Source organism: Hordeum vulgare, chromosome 6H (genome assembly GCF_904849725.1).
Source record: "Hordeum vulgare subsp. vulgare chromosome 6H, MorexV3_pseudomolecules_assembly, whole genome shotgun sequence".
NCBI classification, from domain to species: Eukaryota; Viridiplantae; Streptophyta; class Magnoliopsida; order Poales; family Poaceae; genus Hordeum; species Hordeum vulgare.
This window is the reverse complement of record NC_058523.1, coordinates 144,119,481-144,144,043: the sequence shown is the minus strand read 5'-3', so window position 1 is coordinate 144,144,043 and position 24,563 is coordinate 144,119,481. Positions and strand designations below refer to the sequence as shown.

The window sequence follows — 24,563 nt, the reverse complement described above, 5'->3', positions numbered from 1 at the left end:
TTAGTCCACTATTCTGCACATCTCCAAATGCCCTGAAAAGTTACGTGGAATTTTTTGGGATTATATAAAAAATACTGGGCGAAAGAAGTACCAAAGGGGGGCTGCCAGGGCGCCACAAGACCTGCCACCGCCACACCCCCCCCCCCCTGGTGGCGGAGGGCAAGCTTGTGGGCTCCCTGACGGCCCACTAGCCCCCCTCTTTTGCTATATGAAGGGTTTCGTTCCAAAAAAAATTAATCGGGAGCTTTTTCGTGGTTTCGCCGCCGCCACGAGGCGGAACTTGAGCAGATCCAATCTAGAGCTCCGACAGGACGATCCTGCCGGGGAAACTTCCCTCCTGGAGGGGGAAATTGTCACCATCGTCATCACCAACACTCCTCTCGTCGGAGGGGAGGCATCTTCATCAACATCTTCATCAGCACCATCTCCTCTCCAATCCCTAGTTCATCTCTTGTAACCAATCTCCATCTCACGACTCTGATTGGTACTTGTAAGGTTGCTAGTAGTGTTGATTACTCTTGTAGTTGATGCTAGTTGGATTACTTGGTGGAAGAGTTTATGTTCAGATCCTTGATGCTATTCATTACACCTCTGATCATGATTATTATTATGCTTTGTGAATAGTTACTTTTGTTCCTGAGGACATGGGATAAGTCATGTTAATAATAGTCATGTGAATTTGATATCCGTTCGGTATTTTGATATGATGTATGTTGTCTTTTCCTCTAGTGGTGTTATGTGAACGTCGACTACATAACACTTAACCATGCTCGGGCCTAGAGGAAGGCATTGGGGAGTAATAAGTAGATGATGGGTTGCCGGAGTGACAGAAGCTTAAACCCCAGTCTATGCGTTGCTTCGGAAGGGGCTGATTTGGATCCACTAGTTTAATGATATGGTTAGACGTTGTCTTAATTCTTCTTTTGTAGTTGCGGATGCTTGCGAGAGAGGTTAATCATAAGTGGGATGCTTGTCCAAGTAAGGGCAGTACCCAAGCACTGGTCCACCCACATATCAAACTATCAAAGTAAAGAACGCGAATCATATGAACATGATGAAACTAGCATGACAGAAATTCCCGTGTGTCCTTGGGAGCGTTTTTCCTCCTATAAGACTTTGTCCAGGCTTGTCCATTGCTACAAAAGGGATTGGGCCACTTGCTGCACCGTTACTACTACTTGTTACTTGTTACTTTTCGCTTGCTACGTTTCACCTCACTACACCATCACTTGTTACCGCTACTTTGAGTGCTTGCAGTTATTACCTTGCTGAAAACCGTTTATCAGAGCCTTCTGCTCCTCGTTGGGTTCGACACTCTTACTTATCGAAAGGACTACGATTTATCCCCTATACTTGTGGGTCATCATGTGGCAGCCCTCCCAATCCTCCACTATATATAGGAGGGAGGGAGAGGGGGTGCGCCACCTCTAGGGAAACCCTAAGAGGTGCGGAGCCCAAGGAGGAGGAGGTGGAGGCGCCCTAGGTGGCTTGCCACCTAAGGCCGCCCCTAGGGTTTGGCCTTGGCCCCCTTCCCTTGCGCCTTGGGCCTCCTCCCCTTGGTGCACCAGCCCACCAGGGGCTGGTTCCTCTCCCTTTTCAGCCCATGTGGCCCTCCGGGACAGGTGGACCCTCCCGGTGGACCCCTGGTACCCTTTCGGTGGTCCCGGTACAATACCAATAAACCCCGAAACTATTCTGGCGACCGAAACTGGACTTCCCATATATAAATCTTTACCTCTGGACTATTTCGAAACTCCTCATGACGTCCGGGATCTCATCCAGGACTCCGAACAACTTTCATTAACAACATATACGATTCCCATAACAACTCTAGCATCACCGAACCTTAAGTGTGTAGACCCTACGGGTTCGGGAAACATGCAGACATGAACGAGATATCTCTCCGGCCAATAACCAACAGCGGGGTCTGGATATCCATGTTGGATCCCACATGTTCCACGATGATGTCATCGGATGAACCATGATTTCAAGGATTCACTTAATCCCGTATACAATTCCCTTTGTCTACCGGTATGATACTTGCCCGAGATTCGATCGTCGGTATCCCTATACCTTGTTCAACCTCGTTACTGACAAGTCTCTTTACTCGTTTCGTAACACATCATACCATGGCTAACTCCTTAGTCACATTGAGCTCATTATAATGATGCATTACCGAGTGCTCCCAGAGATACCTCTCCGTCACACGGAGTGACAAATCCCAGTCTCGATTCATACAACCCAACAGACACTTTCGGAGATACCTGTAGTGCACCTTTATAATCACCTAGTTATGTTGTGACATTTGATACACCCAAAGCACTCCTACGGTATCCAGGAGTTGCACAATCTCATGGTCTAAGGAAATGATACTTGACATTAGAAAAGATTTAGCAGACGAACTACACGATCTTGTGCTATGCTTAGGATTGGGTATTGTCCATCACATCATTCTCCTAATGATGTGATCCCGTTATCAATGACATCCAATGTCCATGATTAGGAAACCATGACCATCTATTGATCAACGAGCTAACCAACCAGAGGCTCACTAGGGACATGTTGTGGTCTATGTATTCACACATGTATCACGGTTTCCGGTTAATACAATTATAGCATGAATATTAGACAATTATAATGAACAAGGAAATATAATAATAACCAATTTATTATTGCCTCTAGGGCATACTTCCAACAATGTGTGCAATCCCTTTAAAGGAAAGTTGCTTTGGAATGCATGGGCACACACAAGTTAGAAGGACAAGACAAGTCATATGGATCTTGGATATATGCATCAAACATATGTGAATGAAGCACTTCCATGTTCAAGACTCCCTATTGCAAACAATATGTGCAAGAAACAAGAGGTCATCATGAACAAGGATATGATGCATATACTTACCTTGAGAATCTTTAGCGTCTTTACATAGAATTACACTTGCGAAAACAAATCTTAGATAACACAAGAGTACCCTGTTGTAAAGATGCAAAGAACTTCAAAGATACCAAGAAATTGAAGACATGTTGAAGATAGGATTTGATGAAAGAATATGTCTCCAAAGAGCAGGAACTTTTCTCCCCTAAAGATAAATATGTAAAGTGTCCTCTCCCTCTGAATCATAGCATGTAGATATTGGGCGTAGGCAAGGAAAATAAGTTCAAACCAATAAAGCCACGTTTATCTCTCTCCCCCTTAATGTGTAAGGTTTGATACAAGTATCTCCCCTTAATGTTGTTTCTCCCTATTTTTGTATAAGCTTATTGGTGATATGTATCCCCTATAAGTAGGTTCATTGCATGAAAGCTTTGATGATATTTCTCCCCCTTTGGCATAATTACCAAAAAGAAAGGCAGATGGTAAGGGCTCATTTAGAGATAGGGATCCCGGATACTTCTCTCTTTTGTAAGGGTTCCTTGAATTTAGCTTTTCTCCCCCTTAGATATTTTGTAGGTCTCATCGAATGTTCTCCCCCTTAGGTATGGATAATAGGTCCTTGAATGATATCCCCCTATGGTAGGGAATCTTGATAATTCTCCCTCTTATATTGCATGGGATCACTGAGATTTTTCTCCCCCTAGAGAAGTTGTCTCCCCCTAAGACAATAGTTCGGAAGAAATTTATCAGAGCAACAAAGTCAGAAAAAACGGAGTCACCGAGGCATAATGATCCGGTAAAACTGATATTAATATTTGGGCCTCTGGGAGAAATCGGTTGGACCGAGTTTCCCAATCCGGTGAAACCGAGTTGCAATGATAGTCAATTCTTTAACAGAAACTAGGTTGATCGAAAGGGATTGTTTCAAAAGTCCGGTGTAAAAAGAATGATAATTCCAACTAAGACAATTAATCAAAAGTATTTTTCCATTTTTAATAAAAATACACACATATAGATGAGAGAGGCATGGTTCTAAGAATGTGAAAGATCAAATGTGAACATATGATATTCTCCATCTAGATGTGGGGCGGTGACTAGGTCACCTATATTAGACTATTTGACTTGATGAGTCAAGAAAGGATGCTTGATCATAGGTCATACTCATCATTAAGGTTGAAATGGGGTTACCATTTTTCGATTAAGAATTTCGATGTCATCAAATCACTTGAGTTGCTTTACTCAATTAATTGGTGTAGAGCTTTATCAAGGATATGAGTACATACCTTCGAATGATGTTGTTGACATAGCATGTAGGTGAACTTGTTGTGTATGTTCAAGTTTGATGAAGATCATATTGTGTTGGGAGAAATCCATGTCGTTTGGTTCACTTTTCACCTACAAGGGTTAGTCCCGCAAGGAAGAACATAATATATCCAAATGACATGAGTGAAATTCATAATCATAGTGTTGCCAAGGATATGTTGTATTCTTCCTTCATCTATTAAGAAATAGGTTGTTGATACTTGGCCATGTCAAGACTTCTTTTGTTTGGAGTTGATTGCAATCTTGTGGAGTGTATTTAATCCAAGGAACTACAAAAGGTTAGATACAATACAAGGGAGCATAGTTTCCAAGACATAAGATGGTCATATCAATGGCATCAAGGAATAGTTAGTCAAGCTCATGCCCTTGCATGCATCCGAGTGAGTCTAGCTCAAGTTTGAAGCATCAATGATGTTCAACTCACTCCTAAAATGACAAAACACTTTATCATCAAGTGGTCTGGTGAAAATATTAGACAGTTGTTTGTTAGTACGAACATGCGAGATCAATATCTCCTTTGGCAACATGATCACAGATGAAATGATGTCGCACTTGGATGTGCTTAGTTCTAGAATGTTGCAGAGGATTATATGCAATCTTAATATCACTTTCATTGTCACACAACAATGGGACTTTTCTAACATGAATGCCATAATCCTTAAGCGTTTGAGGCATCCATAGTAATTGAGCACAACATGATCCAGTGGCAATATATTCAGCTTCGGCAGTTGATAAGGATACCGAGTTTTGTTTCTTGGGTGTCCAAGAGACAAGAGATCTCCCAAGAAATTGACATGTACCCAAGGTGGATTTTCTATCAACCTTGTCTCTGGCATAATCTGAGTCGGAATAGCCAACAAGATCAAAGGAAGATCCCTTGGGATACCATATGCTAAAGTTTGATGTATGTATAAGGTGTCTCACTATCCTTTTCACTGCCAATAGATGACATTCTTTAGGTGTTGCTTGATAGAAGGCACATATGCAAACACTTAGCATGATATCAGGACGAGAGGAACACAGATATAACAATGATCCTATCATAGATCGATAAACCTTTTGATCAACGGGTGCATCATCCTTAGTGAGGTCAAGATGTCGAGTAGTAGGCACGGGGGTTCTCATACCTTTGCATTCTTGCATGATGAACTTCTTGATCAAGTCATTGGTGTACTTGGTTTGAGAGATGAACATACCTTCTCTCGACTGTTTGATTTGTAATCCAAAGAAGAACTTCGGTTCACTCATCATGGACATCTCATACTTCTCTGACATCAGCTTTCCAAACATGTCACTAAAATGTGGGTTAGTAGAACCAAACATAATATCATCCACATATATTTGACAAACAAATAGTTTGCCATTTACTGTTTCAGTGAATGAGGTTGCATCAATTTTTCCAATCTCAAATCCCTTTTCAATGAGAAACTTCGTTAGGCATTTGTACCAAGCTCTAGGTGCTTTATTAAGGCCATGTAAAACTTTGCGAAGTTTGTAAACATGATCAGGTTTCTTAGGATTCACAAAACCAGGAGGTTGTTTAACATAAACTTCCTCTTCAATTTCTCCATTGACAAAGGCAATTTTAATATCCATTTGGTAGAGAGTTATATCATGTTGATTGGCATAAGCTAGAAGAATACGAATGGCTTCAAGTCTAGCAACAGGAGCATAAGTCTCACCATAGTCCATACCTTCGACTTGCGTGTATCCTTGGGCTACGAGACGTGCTTTGTTGCGTACAACTTGTCCGTCTTCATCTTGCTTGTTCCAAAACACCCATCTTGTACCAATGATATTCTGCTCGCCTTTTGTTTTTCAACAAGTATCCAAACTTTGTTCGTCTGGAAGTTGTGTAGCTCTTCATGCATGGTATTCACCCAATCTGGATCTTGGAGAGCTTCTTCTACCTTCATGGTTTCAATGCTAGATATGAAAGAATAATGCTCACAAAACTTAGCTAATCAGGATTTAGAGCGAGTGATTCTCCTGTTGTTTATGTCGCTCTAGATTTGTTTCAGCGGATCATATCTGACCACTCTTTCTCTAACTCTTGACAACTTCTTCTTGTTTGGTGGAGGAGCTTCTTCTTCATCACCATCTTGAGCATTGTTGTTGGCGTCATCTTCTCCTTGAGGTGGTGGTGAGAAAGGTTGAGGTGGATCATCACGATGTACTTCTTCCTCTTCTTCATCATGTTGTGTTTCGCTTGTGGATGCTTCCATGTCATTTTGCGGTTCACCTTGATGCGAAGTAGGAGCTTCCACTTGAGTTGATGAAGTGCTTGCCTTCACCTCCATGGGATGAATCTTGTCAATGGACAAATCTTTGATAGCTTCTGAAGGTTCCTTATCTCCTATATCAATTGGCAATTGGTCGAATTGCAAACCGTTAGTCTCATCAAACTTCACATCTACCGTCTCTTCAACTTTTTGAGTGAAGTTGTTGTAGACACGGTAGGCATGAGAGTTTGATCCGTAACCAAGAAGGAAACCTTCATAAGATTTAGGTGCAAATTTAGATCGACGATGCTTATCAAGAATATAGCACTTAGAGCTGAATACTCTAAAGTATCCAACTTGGGGTTTGTTATCGGTGAGTAGCTCGTATGTCGTTTTACTCAGAAGCTTGTGTGGGTAGAGTCGGTTTATGGCATGGCAAGCTGTTTCCACGGCTTCTGCCCAAAAGTGTCTTGGAGTCTTGTATTCGTCAAGCATCATTCTTGCCAGCTCTATGAGTGTCGGCTTCTTCCCCTCAACAACTCCATTTTGTTGAGGTGTGTACGTTGCCGAGAACTCATGTGAGATACCTTCTTCATCAAGAAAAGTATCCACATTAGTGTTCTTGAACTCCATTCCATTGTCGCTCCAAACCTTCTTGATCTTCACTTCAAACTGGTTTTGATCTTTCCGAGAAAATTTGAAGATCATTTGTATCTGCGACTTATCATTGAGAAAGAACAACCACGTCAATCTGGAAAAATCATCAACAATAACTAGACCATAAGAATTTCCACCGAGACTCTTGTAAGCATTGGGACCAAAGAGATCCATGTGAAGCAGCTCGAGGGGTCTTCTTGTGGTCATGATGTTCTTCACGGGATGACTTCCTCCAACCTGTTTTCCTTCTTTACAAGAGCTACAAAGTCTATCTTTGTCAAAGATAACATCTTTAAAACCAAGAATATGATCACCTTTGGTAAGTTTGTCAAGATTACGCATACCAACATGTCCAAGCCTTCTATGCCATAACCAACCTTTAGAGGATTTTGCAACAAGGCATGTATGGGGTTTGGAAATCTTAGAGAAATCAACAATGTATAGATCACTTCTACGGAATACAGTAAAGACGATGTTATGATTGTCGCTACAAAATACTCGGCATTCAACTTTCCTAAATAGCACATCAAAACCGAAATATGCTAGTATAGATATGGAAAGTAGATTGTAGCCAAGAGATTCTACTAGCATTAAATTCTGAATAGAACTTTCATGAGATACGACCACCTTACTGAGACCAAGTACCTTACCTTTGGAATTGTCTCCAAAAGTTACATACCTTCGAGGTCGATGATTCGGTGTGATTTCATGGAACATGTATTTATCTTCGGTCATGTGACCAGTGCATCCACTGTCGAGAACCCACTCTTTTCCGCCAGCCGTGTAGTCTCCAAGGTTAGCCATAAGACTAAGATTCTTCATGGTCTTCTCATACTCGTTGTCGAAGTCCTCTTCATCATCGTAGTAGCCACATTCCGCATAGTCATCATCGGATGAAGTTTCCTCGCAAGAGACAAATGTTTCATCAGAATTTTGACTATTACAATATTCAACTTTATGCATTTGAATGGCTTCAACAATGATGTTGTTGATGGTAATAACATTTCCTTTAGCACGCATGAGCTCACGAAGCACAAATAGACATTTTATCGAAGTTAGGATTGGTTGGCTTCATTTTATGGAAAGCAACGTATTTGTGAACAATGATATCAAGATTTTTCAAGGAATAATTTGGATATCTTTCCTCTAAGTATTTCCACAAAGTATGAGCACACTCAAAGTTTTGCAACTGATTAAGCACGTTTCTTGATAAACCTCTAATGATAAGATTGACAGTGTTAAGGTTACCAAGCATTTTAATTTCATCATCATGAGAAGGATATATGGGGTAAATGGGAGGCGTATAGGGATATTCAATATACTTGTGCAAATGGAACTCATCGAATATAACAACAATTTCATCTTTCCATTGTATAAAGTACTCCCCATCAAGAATAGGCACTCTACAACTAAAAATCTGGGAACTAGTCACATTAATCTTCCTCCAATGGTGTTAAACCAAGGTTTTGGAGACCTTGCTCTGATACCAATTGAGGGATCGATAGAATATGTGTCTAGAGGGGGGTGAATAGACTACTTGTCAAGATAAAATTTCTATCCTACCCAATTTCTAGGAGGGCGGAAATCTAGCAGTTCTAACAAGTCTAGAGCACCCTACACATGCTAGTCAACATATATGGCAGCGGAATAGTAATAAATTTGCACATGTAAAGGAGTAGAGTTTAGGATATCAAACACAAGGGGTTGACATAGCGATTTTTGGCATGGTTCCGATAGGTGGCGCTATCGTACGTCCATGTTAGTGGAGACTTCAACCCACATAGGGTAATGGTTGCGAGAGTTCACGGAGGGCCCACAAAGAAGCGGCCTTGTCTATCGCACCACGACTTCCGTCCACGGAGGACTAGCCTTACTCATCGTAGACCTTCAAGAAGTAGGCGATCTCCTTGCCCATACAAACATCTTGGTTCAACTCCACAACACGAAGTAGGAGGCTCCCAAGCGACACCTAACCAATCTAGGAGGCACCACCCTCCAAAAGGTAATAGATCTGGTATATCAATGAACTCCTTGCTCTTGTGCCTCTAAAGATAGTCTCCTCAACACAAATCTCTCACACAGAATATGCATGGGTAGGAGAGGTTGATTTTGTGGAAAGCAGTTTGGGGAGGCTAGAGATCAAGATTCAAATGATAGGGTTGGAATATCTTGGTCTCAACACATGAGTAGGTGGTTCTCCCTCAGAAAATGGATCTGGAAATGAAGTGTGTGTTCTGAGTGCTTCTCCAACAAATGAGAGGTGGGTGAAGGGGTATATATAGGCAACGGCCAAAAACCAAACCGTTACACACAAAGTGGCAAAATCGGTGACACCGAAGTGGACAACTCGGTGGTACCGATTAGCACTAAAGTGGTGAACATTTGAATCTCGGTGAGACTGATGTATAGAACTCGCTGGCACCGAAAAGGTGACTAACGTTCAGATGGCCAAACTCGGTGGCACCGATACTCAAACTCAGAAATTCCGATTTTGTGTATCTTGGAAGAAGAATGTTGGTCACACTAAACTCGGTAGCACCGATGCAGTTTCGGTTGCACCGATTTGGTGGGAATGTCTAGGGTTCTATCTTAGGTTCAAACTCGGTGGCTCCAATGTGGCAATGTTGGTGACACCAAATTTGTGAATGTGGAACTTGACAGAGTGGATATGTGGGGAAAAATGACTGAGTGTTTGGGTGGCTAACTTTGAGCATTTGAGCAATGAGTTCAATTTAGTACGTCACCCCCTTTAATAGTATTGGCGTTCCTATGGACTCATAAGTGATATCTCACAAATATAAAATGAAGAGTCTTCTAGCTTGAAGCTTGAGCCAATATTATTGCTTTCTTGCATCCAGGGGTATCTCCACATAAACCTTAAGCCATAGCTCTTCATGGACTAAACCAGAAATATCTTGGTAAAAGTGTTAGTCCAAGATGCAATGTTTGTTGTCATGAATTATCAAAATCACCAATGGAGCATATGTGCTTTCAATCTCCCCCTTTTTGGTAATTGATGACAACATACAATCAAAGCTTCAAATAAAGATACTCATAAGGATATGACAGCTTTGAAAGACATATGACTAGTAGAAGTTCCCCCTGAATGTGTGCAATCCCTTTAAAGGATAGTTGCTTTGGAATGCATGGGCACACACAAGGTAGAAGGACAGGACAACTCATATGGATCTTGGCTATATGCATCAAACATATGTGAATAAACATATGGTGTCTTGAAAATCCTTTAACCGCGACTGGTGGCGTGGAGCCCCTCCTTCCTCCTGAGGGGAATAAAGGATTTCATTAAAGTCACCAATAAAAACCCATGGGAGTCTAAATTGATCATGTAAATCTCGCAGCACGCAAAATACATGTGCTTTATTATCCGAGCTAGGCTCAGCGTTGATGCCTGTCAATCTCCACATATCTCCACTTCCGTGTTCAACTAACACACCGACGAAATCTAGGGTGGAAGCCCGAGAGTAGATCCTCAGCTCCTTCTTCCAGACTAATAGCAGCCCACCCTTTCTTCCATCTGAACTTGGTACACAAATCATTTCATCCATGCCCAATCTTATCTTAAGCCTCTCTACCTTAGTATCATCCAGATGCGTTTTAGGCAAAGAAAAAACACATCTGGAAAGTGTCGCCTCTAGATATCCAGAAGCGACTCGACTATCGGGCACCGATAAGGCCCCAATAATTACAGCTAATAAGTGTCATTGTTGATGATGATTCTCCTCGAGGTAGGTCGCTGTTGTATGGTGCGATGCACCGATATCCGTCCAGCATCAAACTTTAGTTATTTTAGGTCATTTATCTTTCGGGGTGTACTTAGCAAGCTTTTGTCACCCGGTTCTATACTGTCATTCTCAATCAGATTCACCTTTTCATTAACAAGCGAGAAGGCGTGTCAAAGTTCCTCCAGAGTTTGAACGTATTGTACCATCCTGGATTATCAAGAGCTTGGGAACATGGGGTATAATCTGAATCCCCCACATCCATGTCCATTGGTTCCCTTCTAGCTGGGTTGTTGAGGAAGTGTCGCCCCCTCGAGATCCACCTCCCGCACCCATATTCCCTCCACCATGAGGCACTCCTCTCCCACGGGTGTTTGAGTTGTCATACTGTACCAAGAGCCAATCGCCCCAATCATATTCCTCGGGCTTGTGTATACCATCTCCACACTCTTTTACTTCATGTCTAACTAGGCCACAAAAGTGGCAGAATTTGGGAAGTTTCTCATACTTCCTCCGTTCCAAAATTCTTGTCTTAGATTTGTCTAGATATGCATGTATCTACTCTCATGGTTTGGTATTTAAAAACGTTCATTTTTAGACAAATCTAAGACAAAAATTTTGGGACAAAGGAAGTACTTAACAAGGTATTTCTTGCTTTAATTTTGAGTTAAAGGGATCAAATGAACTAAGGGGGTGTCAAGCTTCACAAAGACTCGAACTTGAAGATACTTAGCAGGGTTTAAATGACCCTCACTCACAAACACTTTGATAGGATTAACACATACTTTGTTGGGAATCTTTTCTGTTAATCTCGGCTTCTGCATCAGCTCATCAAAAATCCCCATAACCCTTGCACACACTAGGATACGATCTAGCTTATACTCTTGAGAATTAGCAAGTCCATTATATTCTTCAATCACCATGGCTTCTCGATGGAACAACCATGGGCCGTCATTCATGACCATGTTCCAGTCTCCAAGGCACATGAACTAAACTATGAACCAATTATCATTCACGGTATCGAAGATCACATCCTTCGTTGACGCCCACACATTACGCATATCCTTAAATAGAGCGACATGGGATGAGGGCCTTTGGGTATGAACCCTAAGAGCATCTCCACTCGCCCCCCCCCCCCCAACAGGCCCTCCCGGGCGACTTTTTTAGCGTCGGTGGTGCAAAATCGGCCCAGTCGCGCCCCCAACTCCTCGTTTATCGCTGGTTTGGGCCAAAATAATAGCGGGCAAACCCGAGCCGAACTCAGCTCCCTCGGGGCATGTGGGAGTGCCAGGTGAAGAGAAAAGCCAAGCGGGCCTGCTCTGTCGGCCGCAGCCGAGCCATTCCCGTTGTTTTCTCCCCCTTCCTCCTCCCTTTCCCTCCATTTCCCCACCCCCTCCCGCCATTCTTCTCCGGCTCCCGCCATCCGGTTGCCATGCCACCGAATAAGAAGTACACCTTCCCACATCCCGCCACCACTATCGATTCCAGCCAGCCGAAGCAGAGGAAGCCGATGCCTAGGCCGGCGGGCGTTTCGAACGACGAGTGGAAGGCGGACGTCCAACACCGGGAGGCGGTCATAACAGACCGACAAAGGAGGCTCGACGCCAAGAAGATCAGGGACGCGGCGGAGGCGGCAGCCGCCGCGGTCGATCAGGAAGAGGTCTCCCGCGCGGGGATAATGAACCCGCCCGCCCACAACCTGCAGGCCTCATGTCGGGACCCCGATCCTAAGCCATAGGAATCCAGCCTGTAACACATCACATCTCTTTGTGGTCTCACGCACAGTTAACTCCACGGCTGCAGCCTTACCTTAGCCGGGACCGTTTGCGTCTTTTGACTCACGTATGCGATAGGTGTCGCTAGTAATCCAATGTCAAAGAACCCGGATCGACATGTCTAGTCATAAACCAAAGTGGCAGTTCCGCACAAGGACAGGCATACATGACCCAACAAAGCAGGCGTCGGTCATCAGCGAACGTAGACGAGTCGTAGCAAGCTACAAGGACTCCATTACGTCGCGTAACATTTCCCCAAAGAGGACAGACACAGCAGCTAAGAAGGACACATGCCGGTCAACCAATGTGTCCGGAGCAGTAGCGGACTACCAAGGCTCGTTGGATCACAAAGGGGCATTTCCTTGTAAGGAGTGCTACTAAAGTTCACGACTAGGTATTCGAACCCCATACATATCAAGTATGACACACGTACGCATGGCATACCGATATGTATAGATACATCGATGGCATCACAACATAACCATAAACATACAACCTTTATTCAAGAGGCTCGGAAGAGCCACACACATAATATTACACATTAAGGTCTCTCGACCCATAATAGCAGTCATACAAATACAAGCCAGCGGAAGAGTTATAAACTGTCTGGGTACAGACAGTGCAACTAGAGGGCACATGGCCTGACTATACTACAGAGCCGACGTAGGGCCAGATCGTAGCTGGGACACCAGCTACTCGTCGTCGTCGATGTCTACGAAGAACCCTCCATTAGGGTCATTAGCAACCTCTGCAACATTTATTAAGCAAACATGAGTACGAAGGTACTCAGCAAGACTTTAGGAGAACTAACTACTCATGCAAGGTATCAAAAGGTACTGTGGGGTTTCATGCGGGAAGCCAGCATTTGACTCGTGGCTAGACAACTTGCATTTTGAAATTAGTTTTGACAACTTGATTTCTCGCACACGAGTCCACTAACACCACAACAATACACTATCGTGGAATCATTCCGTCTCCATACGGAAATGCCGTCCACGACACTCACGCTTATCTTGACAAATTTTATGAGTAGCCATTGAAGTTATCTATGAACAACATTTGTCTCCAAGTAGTCCATATCCGCGAACGCGGCTATTCGAATAGATCATAACCCTGCAGGGGTGTACTTCGTCACACACGCTCTCGCCACTTATCGCCATGTGCACGTCATGCACCTCGGCAACCTTCAAGCGGAAGCCCAGCGAGGGAGTCGGCCACGACCGTTAACCACACCAGTACCTAGTCCAGGTTTATCGCCTATCTCAGAGTAACCCGTACGGAAGTCCGGCCGGGGTTTCCGCCACGGCCTCAAACGATGTGCGCAGGGTTCCCAAGCCCACCATCCGGGTGCCACTTGGTACACCGTGCCACTGCCGACCGCATCACAGCCCACCTCTCAGGTCAGCACCATGCACGGCCTCCAGCATTACTATAAACACCAGAAACTACTTGCAACTCCTGGACCGAGTACTACGCGATTAATAGGCCGAGCGGGGTCATATTTCAGGGCCCAGCATGTGGTAGTATCTAGTCTTGGATTACATACACGGAACTCAGTTCCTAAGGACGGTTCCAATGAAACAACCCGCCATGTACTCCTACACAGCCTTTCACCGGTACCTTTACCAAATCAAGTTCAACACACAACCTTTGCTCATCAAACACATTTCACAATTCTGTTCATCTCCCAGATGACAGACCATACACAACTCTAAGCATAGCATGCATAGCAGGATAAGGCACATCATAGCTCAAGATACTACCAGGTATGCTAGGTTGCAAGGTTTGGCTATTTACTGTGACAAGATTAAGTCATGCAAAGGAAGTGGGTTCAACTATCGTGGCAAAGGCAGTTGAAGCATTTGATCTTAAATGCAATAAATAGGTGCAGGAGCAAGAACATGGGATTTATCGGGATGATCAAAAGGGTTGCTTGCCTTGTTGCTCAGAGGAGGAACGATATCCGTCGGACGGATATTCGGTGGAATCCGGGGGTGCGGAGCCTACCGAAATGAATGGCAACATTCAATAACAATCATATGCACTCAAAATGATGCATGAGCATGGCATGAGAATGCAAGGTGATAAGTTATTATTTTCAACATGTATTAGGTTTAGAGTTGATTTGAATCACATTTGAATAGCAATTCAAACGGGGTATTCTCGGATACCGGTTTAATTGATTCGACCTGATGCTCGGATCAACTTGATGTTAACATGCATGAAATGTCATGTTATGGTACTGAGTTGTAATTAGTACAGTGTGTGATCATTGCATATATAATGAAATTTGAATATTTTTGCAAATTCCATTTATAAAGTGATTAAAAGAATTGAATTATTCCTTATTTCACAATTTAGGGTTCTGTAACTTTTTCAAACATAGTTGAAAGTAGCATAATCAGAATCCTTGAATTTTTCTGATACTTTTTCATATATAAATTATTTTCATTGGAGTTACAGATTAATTTCTATGATTTTTACAATTTTTAGCAATTTACTGGAATTATTTCTATACTGGAAATTCTATTTATTGCATCAGGCTGACGTCAGCAGGTCAGCCGACCTGTTCAGGCCAAACCTGACAGGGGGGCCCCACTGGTCAGCCTCTCTAGGACTAATCCCGCGCTGACCAGCCCTAACTGAGGTTTGACTTGGCCTTGGGCCCACTTGTCAGCGAGTGATTAGGTCACTAATCGGCTGGGTTAGCTTGCCACGTCGATATCCACCGGCGGCGAGGTCGTCCTCGCCGGCGGGGAGCCTCCGGCGACCACCAGCACGGCGGAGGGGCTCGGAAACGGCGCACAGGGGGGCAAATGCTGCGCGGAGAGCACCAGAGGAACAGCACGTCTCCCGCAGCTTCATTTCTGCGCCTAGCCGGGGCTGATCTGGCCGGAGATGACGCCGGCGACGAGCTTGGCGGCGGCCAAGGCTCGGGCGTCATCGGGGTCTTTGAATCAGGGGGATCTACGCTCGGTTCTTAGCTGCTACGGCATCTACGCGTCGTCCTGGAGCCGCTGGTGCCCTCGGAAGGACGAGCTGATCATCGGAGGGCTACCGGCGACGAGCGGCAGCGGCGGTCCTCGTCGGGCTCCGGTGAAACTAGAGCTAGAGGAGGGGATCGACGGGGAAAACTTAGGGGAAACGACCGCATGCTCATGGGGAGTGCAGAGCAGAGCTTAGACGGCTCGGGGAAGGCCTGGGGGCGACGAATCGACGGGAGAGGTCCGGCGGCCGGAGGTGGAAGACGACGGCGTTGCGGGCGTTGCAGGGCTCGAGGAAGCTTCGGCTTCTGCAGAGATGACCAGGGCGACGAGGCGGAGCTAAAGGCGTGCTCTGGGAGGGAATCCTATGGCCAGGGGCACGGGCAGCTCGAGCTCGAGCTCAGCTCTAATGGCGGCAGCAAGGAGGAGGAGGAGATCCGGGAGGAGGAGGAGAACCGAGGCGGGGAATGGATAGGGGAGGCTCTGGGGAGCTTATCCCCGTCGTCGCCAGCACGAGGCGGCGGCCAGGCAGGCACGCAGGTGCGTGGCCGCGCCGGAGGGGGCGGCGGCCACCTCCTGCTGCCTACTGGCGCGAGGGAGGGGACGAGCGGGGAGATGGGCCGGGCCAGGCTTAGGCGACAGGTAAGGTTTTTCCATTTTTTTCTGTTTTTGTTTTTCTGTTTTGCTAATTATTGTTTTGCTAATTAATTCAGCTCCAAAACAAAGAGTAAAAACTATTTTAGACCTCCTGAAATATTTGTTATAATCTCCCCACTCATTTCCAAGGTTTTCAACATTTTTGGAAATTTATAGATTCTGATTTCAAATTTTAAAGTTTGAAACCAGTGGCTTTTGCATTAATTTAAAATGCTTAAAGTGTCAAGAAAATAGTTTTCTCCAATGCTCATTTACTTTCATGATTTATCAGAAAGTTTGAACATTTCTTGAGGCCATTTTGGGTTCATTGATTTTGAACTAGTTTGAGATTTCCTTTAATTGAAATGGTGGCTAGGGTTTTGAGTTTTTCCTTTGCCACTTTGTTGTTTTTGTTGAAACTTCTTAGATGCAAATGCAAAGAAGACATGAGCACAATGCTATCTTGCTTAAGGGTTAGGGATGTGACACCTCATGGAGGGGTCTCCAGGGCGTTGCGCCGGCCACCCACTTGCCGACGATGTCGACCTAGGGGTACATGCCCTCGCCTGGCTACTCCGAGAGCGGCGTGCATGGCGGCTTCAATCCCAACACCACCTTCTAGCATGACGCGCTGCAACGTTCCTCCCCCACCGGTTTCGGCCATGACGCGCGTACTCCCTCGCCCACGTTCAACACCAGCCTCAACACCCAATATAGCTACTTGTCGTCTGTGTACTCGTCAGCAGCCTCGCATGCGCCCTTTGTGCGCCGTGGTGTCCTTCCGTTCGCGCCCACTTCGTCGCTATAGTTTAACTACGACGACGCCGCCGACATGGACACCACCAGCGACATTGACGACAAGCTAGACGACGCTGAGGAGGATAAGGGGGAGGAAGAGGCGGTGGAGGTGGAACCAAAACTAGTGTCGTAGAAGAAGGGGGAGAAGAGAAAGCGGACGGCGAACGCCAAGCCGGCCGAACCCCGCGTCAAGTGGACGTCCAAGGAAGACGAGTATCTTGCCGAAGCATGGAAGATTGTCAGCATTGACCCGATCACCGACACGAATCAGAACACCGACACGTACTGGGGGAGAATCAAAACGACATTCAACGAACGCAAGCTGGTCGACCCCGACTGCTCCGGCATCCACATGGACCGCGGCGATGTAGTGCCCCAAGTGTAAAGCTTTCCCTTTTTGTAACCTTCCATGTGGGACCACCTTGACATTGTCATGAGAGCTATCTATGCATGTATGATTTCATGTGTCACCTTGTATTCCTTCTTTTGCATGCATGCATCCATGCCATACCATTCTTACCAGGCCTTGTTTTGCTTGCATATATACCTTACCATGTCTTAGGGTGGAGACTTGTGATTTCTTGTGTTGATGCACATGTGATGATGGTGTGTGGAGTGTAGGAGTGGTTGCTATGTATTTTCAAAGCTCCTTGCAATTCAAACCCTTTTCCTTTCCTTTTATCTCATGTTCAAAATTCCATCTTCCCCAAAGTTGATTTAAAAATGTCTTGTGTTTAGAGTATATTGTGGAGATGATGATGTGATAGTTTGGAGTTTTATTGTTTGACTTGAGGGTGCAAATAAATAACAAAACAGATTATTAAAATGTTGTTTTGGTATTTATTAAAGTAGCCCCATAAATACTTTTAGTATTTTATTTAAATAGCATGTTTATTTTTAGGTCCAGGGGCATTTTTGTTTTTATTTTATCTTCATTAGTTTGCCCTGTGGACCTTTTCTTTTCTCTGTTTTTATTCTAAATAGGTAATTGCACCAGGGATTATTTTCTCTATTTGCCGCTTTGGTGGGCTTCCTCCCACTCAGAGAGGCCTAGCTTCCCCTCTCTCACGCGCACAGAGCCCACGCGACACTCTCCTTCTTCCTCCCTGACGTCGTCTTCCCCCTTCTCTCTGTCCTTCCGTCAGTCCACCAGAGGGAAACGCTAGCGCCGTGAGGCACTAACATCAAGGCCCTATTTAATCTCGGCGTCTGTGCCTCCCTCTCCTAGGGTTCCCTTCTTCCTCAGCCACCGCCACCTCTCTCCTTTCCCCATCTCTCCTCCCTCTTCCTGGTAAGTCTCTGTACGAGTTAGCAGAGAGAGAGAGCAGCCCTCCGCCGTCGATCGTCGTGCTCCCATAGCTCTCCGGTGCCGCAGCCATGTCCAGGAGCATGGGGGACTCCCCCGCGCTCCATTTTTGCCCTCGGTGAGGTCGAGGTGCCTCCTTACCGACGGAGGGACGTCGTCTCCGCCGCGGACCCGAAGCCCCCTTCATCCTGTTCGGTTCTGCATCAAGGAGCTTCTCCATCGCCGGCCTGCTTCCTCTCCATCGCCTCTTCCTCCATGGGGTCCTTTCCTTCCTTCCCTAAGGTGAGGAACCGTTCCCCCTTCGTTCTTCTCCTTAGATCGGTCGGATCGCCGTGGTATAGCTCGGTGTGGTTCCCTGTCCCGAGCTGCAGAGTAGGTGCGTTGCGTGTGCAGTAGCAGTAGCTTGGCGCGGCATGCGGTTGACGTTGTGTGGTAGTAGTAGATGCAGGAGCTCATCTCCCTTGCATCGCAGCAGTAGTAGCAGGGTGCCGGCGACCTCCCTGTCGCCATGGTCTCTGTCGATCAGAGTAGAGCAGAGCAGCAGCTCGATGCTTGTGTGCGTGTAGTGGTAGCAGGGGCTTCCTCCCTATCGTTTGCGTCGTTGTTGTAGTGCTGGCTCTCCCTGTAGGGCAGCAGCAGCAGTGACCTACTCCGGTGTCTTCTCTGTCACCGGCGTGCAGAGCACAGGGTCTGTCGTTAGGGGTAAGTTAGCATGTTAGATCCCTCCTTACTAGCAGGAACCGTATCGTAGCCGAAGTGGTAGCTGTGTCCGATGCTTGTCAGGAGGGCGTGGGTTCGAGTCCCCCCTTCGGCATCCTTTTTGCCTTTGTTTTTCCTCGGCATAGTACCAAGGTACTAGTTACTTTGGTTAATCCCCATATCCTTTTGAGCCAGTGCAAGTGGTGTGGTGGTTATACTGTGTAGTATCGTGGCAGAGGCCCCAGCTTCGATTCCCAGGCCTGCCATTGCATTTTTTTTCACTTCCTGTTATTTTTTTCCTTCCCTTTTGCTTTGTCTCACATTTGTGCCTAGCCAATAGGCATAAAAGTGATCCCTTTGGGTGTGTTTCCTACTAAGTGGTGGTGGTAGCAGATTTGTGTGTGTGAGCTTGTTCTAGTGATGATTGTTATGATATCATGTGTAGGTATGTGTTTTGATCAAGAGCATGATGTGCTTGTGGGTGATGTGGAGTAGATGTGTGAGAAGCATTCCACCTTTGCAAGCAAACTATGCACCTTCACATGACCATATGTGAGAGGGCATGGTGTTTTGTTTGTGTGGATAGCTTGGTAGAGGTGCTTGTGATGTTGATGTGTTATGACACACATACATGGGGTCAAAACCCTGATGTAACCATTGGTGTTGTGCACATGAACAAGCATCCATGTAGGATTTGATCTAGTGAATGCACATGAAATGTTGCACTATTCACTATATAAGAATCTATGTTGTGTTTCCTTCCTAGTTTGTGATCACTTGTTCCAAGCAAGTGCATACATTTTATATATGTTTTTGTGGTAGAATCTCCCAAGGAATCCATTGGTGAACTTAGTTTTGCCATTGGAAAACTTTCTGGAGATGACATATTTTCATTTTCTTCTATGTTTAGAGCTTGGTTCCATGAGTTGTGGTGAGTCTTTGTGATTGTTCCTTGGTTGTGGTAGTAGAGGGTGACCCCCTCTACCTCATGTTGGTTTCATCTCATGATTAGGATTCCATATGTGCAAGTTATGCCCACTCAAAGTAGGCATGTGGCTGAAATTCCAGATTAGTGAAAATCTAAGATTTTCACAAAGTCTGAGAATCTGTTTATATTTTCTTCTCCTGTAGATGAGGTTGTGCAGGTCAATGTGTTGTGATATAGCCTTAGCTTTCAACTAGAAAGTTGGACCTGATATGTTTGTCTAGCACCCTGTAAAATTCCATGTCATTTGGAGTCCTGTAGATATTGTTTTGGCTGCTCTCGAAATGCTTCAGAGCATTGACAGAAAGGGAGAATCTAGAATTTTCACTAAGTCCCTGAAAACTGATATTTTTGGGCAAGTTTGCAGCCTTGTAACTTTCTGTGTTTAATTCCTTTTTGTGTGATTCTCGCTTGTGCTTGTAGTATTCTTGGATAAATACAGCCACATATATTATTTGTCATGCTTGGGTGGCTGTAGGTGCTTTGCATGTAGCTCACAAAGTGCTATGATGCAGTTTATGGCAGATTGTGTAGTTTTGTCATTTTGATGTTTGTGAGTGCTTAGTTGATGTTGTGGTGTTGTTCTTTGCTCCACCCCATCCATGATGCTTTGTTTTATGTCTTGGCAACCTGGAAATACCAGAGTTGTGCCATTTGAGTGTGTGGTGATGATTTTGTCACGTAGGGCTTCATATCTTGTTTCGTTGATTCCCATTGATCCGTAGCTCCGATTGTAATGTTCTTTATATGGTTTTGCATCATTTTCACGAGACGCATCTGATCATGTCATTCTAATGCATGTCAAAGTAGCTTAGGATGCAGTTCTGTCCTGGAACATGTATTTGCTTCTTTTGCTTGTGCTAGTGATAGAAATAGTGATGCATGCTCATATTCATCTCATGCATCATGTGCTTGTTGCATCTTGAGGTGATGTTGTTCATTGGATGTTATTCTTATGTTGGGTAGCACCGGGATCGGAGAACGAATACGTGGATTCAGGAGAGTACGTGCAGGACGATCAAGAACCATTCCAAGCTGAGGATATCACAAGCAAGATGATATGACCTTGATTCCATCTCTAGACTTGTTATGCTAGATTATGTTTCCTTTGTCATATGCTCGCTGCCTACCACTGAAATATTTTCCTCTTGATATGCCATGAAACCAAACACTTACCCCTTCCTAGCAAACTTGAATGGCTAAGTAGGCTTGCTCAGCTACTAATGTTAGCGTTGCAAGATGCAGGTGCTTTGTCTCATGTGACAACATGAGCTTGATATCATTATCCTAAATTCTGTTATTTATTTAATGCACCTATATACTTGGTAAATAACGGAAGGCCTAGCCTTTTGTCGGGTGTTTTGTTCCGTTATTGCCGCCTTAGTTATCGGCTACCGGTGTTTGATTCCATATTGATCGCTCCTTACATGTTCGGGGTTGTTATGGGGACCCCGTCGATAAATCGCGTAGTGTTAAGACTTGTCCGGCAGGACCCAACATTGGTGTTAATTTGCTAATCACATAATAATCTGCATAGGGAATAGCTACCCCGAGGAATTTAATCAACAACCCGGGCCAGTGCTCCTCATGAGTGTTGGCCCCACCTGAGCGATGTACGGGGCCCCACTGGTCACCCAGAGGTTTAGCCATCCCGACGTCTAGCTCATCCGTCGTGTCCTGAGACTGAGATACGCGGCCCTCATCACGGTCGTCGACACGACGGGAGGTCCTGCTAGTCTTGTCTTACCTTAGCGATATATCTTGCGTATAGGAATGCCGGTGAAGCTTTGGTTTTCCCGAGAGTTGAGGTTTTCCTCTAAGGAATCCAACGAGATCACGAGATTCGTGATAGAGGATTACTTTGCGGCTTGTGTACGTTTGTCATGGACTAGTTGGAGCACCCCTGCAGGGTTTAATCTTTCAGAAAGCCGTGCCCGCGGTTATGTGGCAACTTGGAATATTTTGTTAACATTCGGTAATAGATAACTTAAACATAAGCTAATAAAATTGCCAACTGGGTGCGTAACCGTGACTGTCCCCTCGAAGATCTCTATTCGATTGGGAACACGGTGGGGTTATGATTGACATAGGTAGGTGTTCAGGATCACTTAGTGATCAAGTATCATCGACCGCTAGTATAGTCCACCTTCATAAATGTTCTGCGTAAGTTAGCCACCTTATCAAGCTTAGGATGATGCAACCTTAAACACTCTACCCTATCCAACCTAATAACTTGACTAGTTCTGGCACCAAGGTCTTAGATTGCTGAGTCCCCGTGGCTCAGAGATTCCTTCACAATACCAACAGGTTCAGGTACCCCAGAGACAGGTGATCCCGACGGCATGCAGCTGGCATGGCAGTACGACGAGGAGACCGACCGCCTGTACGTGAACTATCCAGAAGATTGAGACGTGGTCGTGATCGTGGGCCAGCAGGCAGGGTAGCATAGCCATTTCCCTTGTTTTGTAGTCCGTAGCGGAACTACTTTGATTGTATGCGTGATGTACTCTGATATATTTATGAGAAGGCAATTGAACCCCTGATTGTATATCTGTATTATTATGTATGTGCTGTGATACCTTGTTTGCGATACGCTTAGATGCACTCCTTTCCAATTTGGGGCCTCGATCCCCAGATCGGAAAGGACCGCATCTTAGTCGTTACAGGCGAGAAGGCCATGGCGAACCACTGGTCGACGATACAAACGGCCTGCAACAAGTGTCATGGCATCGTTGAGGAGGTCGCAACTTCGCCAGAAAGCGGCGCCAACGTCAAGGGTCAGGTATGCCCAAAGTTCGCCGGCCCTAGCTCATCGCGTTGTCGTATGCTTTGCCGACAAGTTCCGTCCGTGCTTTTGTGTAGATGCTTCGGGTGTTGGCCATGTACCGTGCCGACAACGAGGACCAAGAGTTCAGGTTCCTTCACGTGTTCTCCTGGATCGATTCGGGCGAGAAGTGGAGGGAAGTTCGGCTCGCTCTCGACAAGGCCAAGGAGACCTACAACCTAAACGCGCCTGCCCCGGCTGCGGCAGAAGGGCGCCCAGATGGCACCAAAAAAGTCAGGGCAGCGAGGGACGCGGCGCCCGCTGCCCAACGACTACAGGCTTTGATCGAGCAATGTATCGCCGATGTCAAGAGCAGCGCTGTCAGGAGGGAGGAGAAATCCGACGCGCGGTGGTCGGCGATGATGATCAACATCGCTACGAAGAAGAGGAACACCGATCTGGAGTGCTTCATGGGGGCAGACACATCCACGATGGACGAGAAGGTGAAGGCGTGGTACATAGTACATCACGACCTCATCTTAAGCCAGATGCCAGCGCCGTCGGCGACCACAATGACCATCACGACGACCATAACGACAACCACAAACGCGACCGCAACGGCGATCACAACGGTGCCCGGCCCGAACGCAGAGCACACGCCGACCGCGAGTCCGACTATGCCGATGACGAACAACCTGACGACACCGATCATGAGCCTGACTACGCCGACAGCGACCGCGATAGAGGATCCGCACCCCGCCAAGTCGGTTGTGTGATCCGTTATCCTTTCCTTTTGATGGTCGAACTATTGGTGTGCTTGATCGTCGAACTATGGCACTGATCGTCGACTAGTGGCATCACGATCACCGAACTCGTGGCGTGTTTTTGGAGAGCGGGAAAGAGAAATTTGAAAACATTGGCGTCTGTGGGCCGAAACCTGGAGGTGAGGCTGAAAACTCGCTTGCCCCAGGCCGAGAATAACAGCGGCAAAACGTCAAAAATGCTATCGTCGAGGCACACTTCGAGCTAAACGAGTGAAGATGCTCTAAAGATCTAAGACACCTGACTTTTTCAAGAGATTGTTCCACCTGCGCGGACAGGCTAAGCTCCTTTTCCTCTTCCTCATGAAGATTCAGGCCTTCAAATTTACTCTCCACATTAGCCCATGAAGGTGATTTTCCTTCGCCTTTTCAGCCAGCCATGTGGGTTGCGAGAACGGATGTGTGGACTCATAGGAACCCAATCCCGAACAAGTGAGGAGGATTCAGCATGAGGAATCGAGATAACTTTGGGTTATATGGAACTCTCGATTCCTGATGGTAATGGGTACCCATTACCCGCATACCCAGCGGGTATTTCCCATTAAGGTGAGGGTATGGGAAAAAAATCTTTACCCATGGGTAAACAAATGGTAAAAAGTATGCACTCATTGGGTATTGCGGGTGCGGGCATGGTACACCAAAACCCATACCTGTGTACCCACATACCCAGTATATATGACATGTGGGTCTGTGAACCAAGGTAATTCTAAAAAAATCCCAAATAATCTATTAGTCCACGGAGAAGCAGTCACGCGTCGCCTCCAGCCTCCTCGTATCGCTAGTAGTCGTAATTAACGCTGGAGGCTGGACTTCTCGACTCCCACGCCCTCATTTCCTCTCCCGTCTCCCGATCTCCTCAATCACCGCCCTGCACCGTGCCCTACCTTTTCTTCCTCCCATCTCATCTTCTCCTCACCTCATCGTCTCCTCAATCTCCTCCTCACAACTCACGATCTCACCTCATCGCCCTGCCGATTC

General features: G+C 45.7%; 1 pseudogene; it reads left to right on the top strand.

The window, feature by feature from the left end:
* The first annotated feature begins 12,093 nt into the window (after nucleotides 1-12,093).
* Nucleotides 12,094-23,540, top strand: LOC123405233 (annotated as a pseudogene).
* The last annotated feature ends 1,023 nt before the right edge of the window (nucleotides 23,541-24,563 follow it).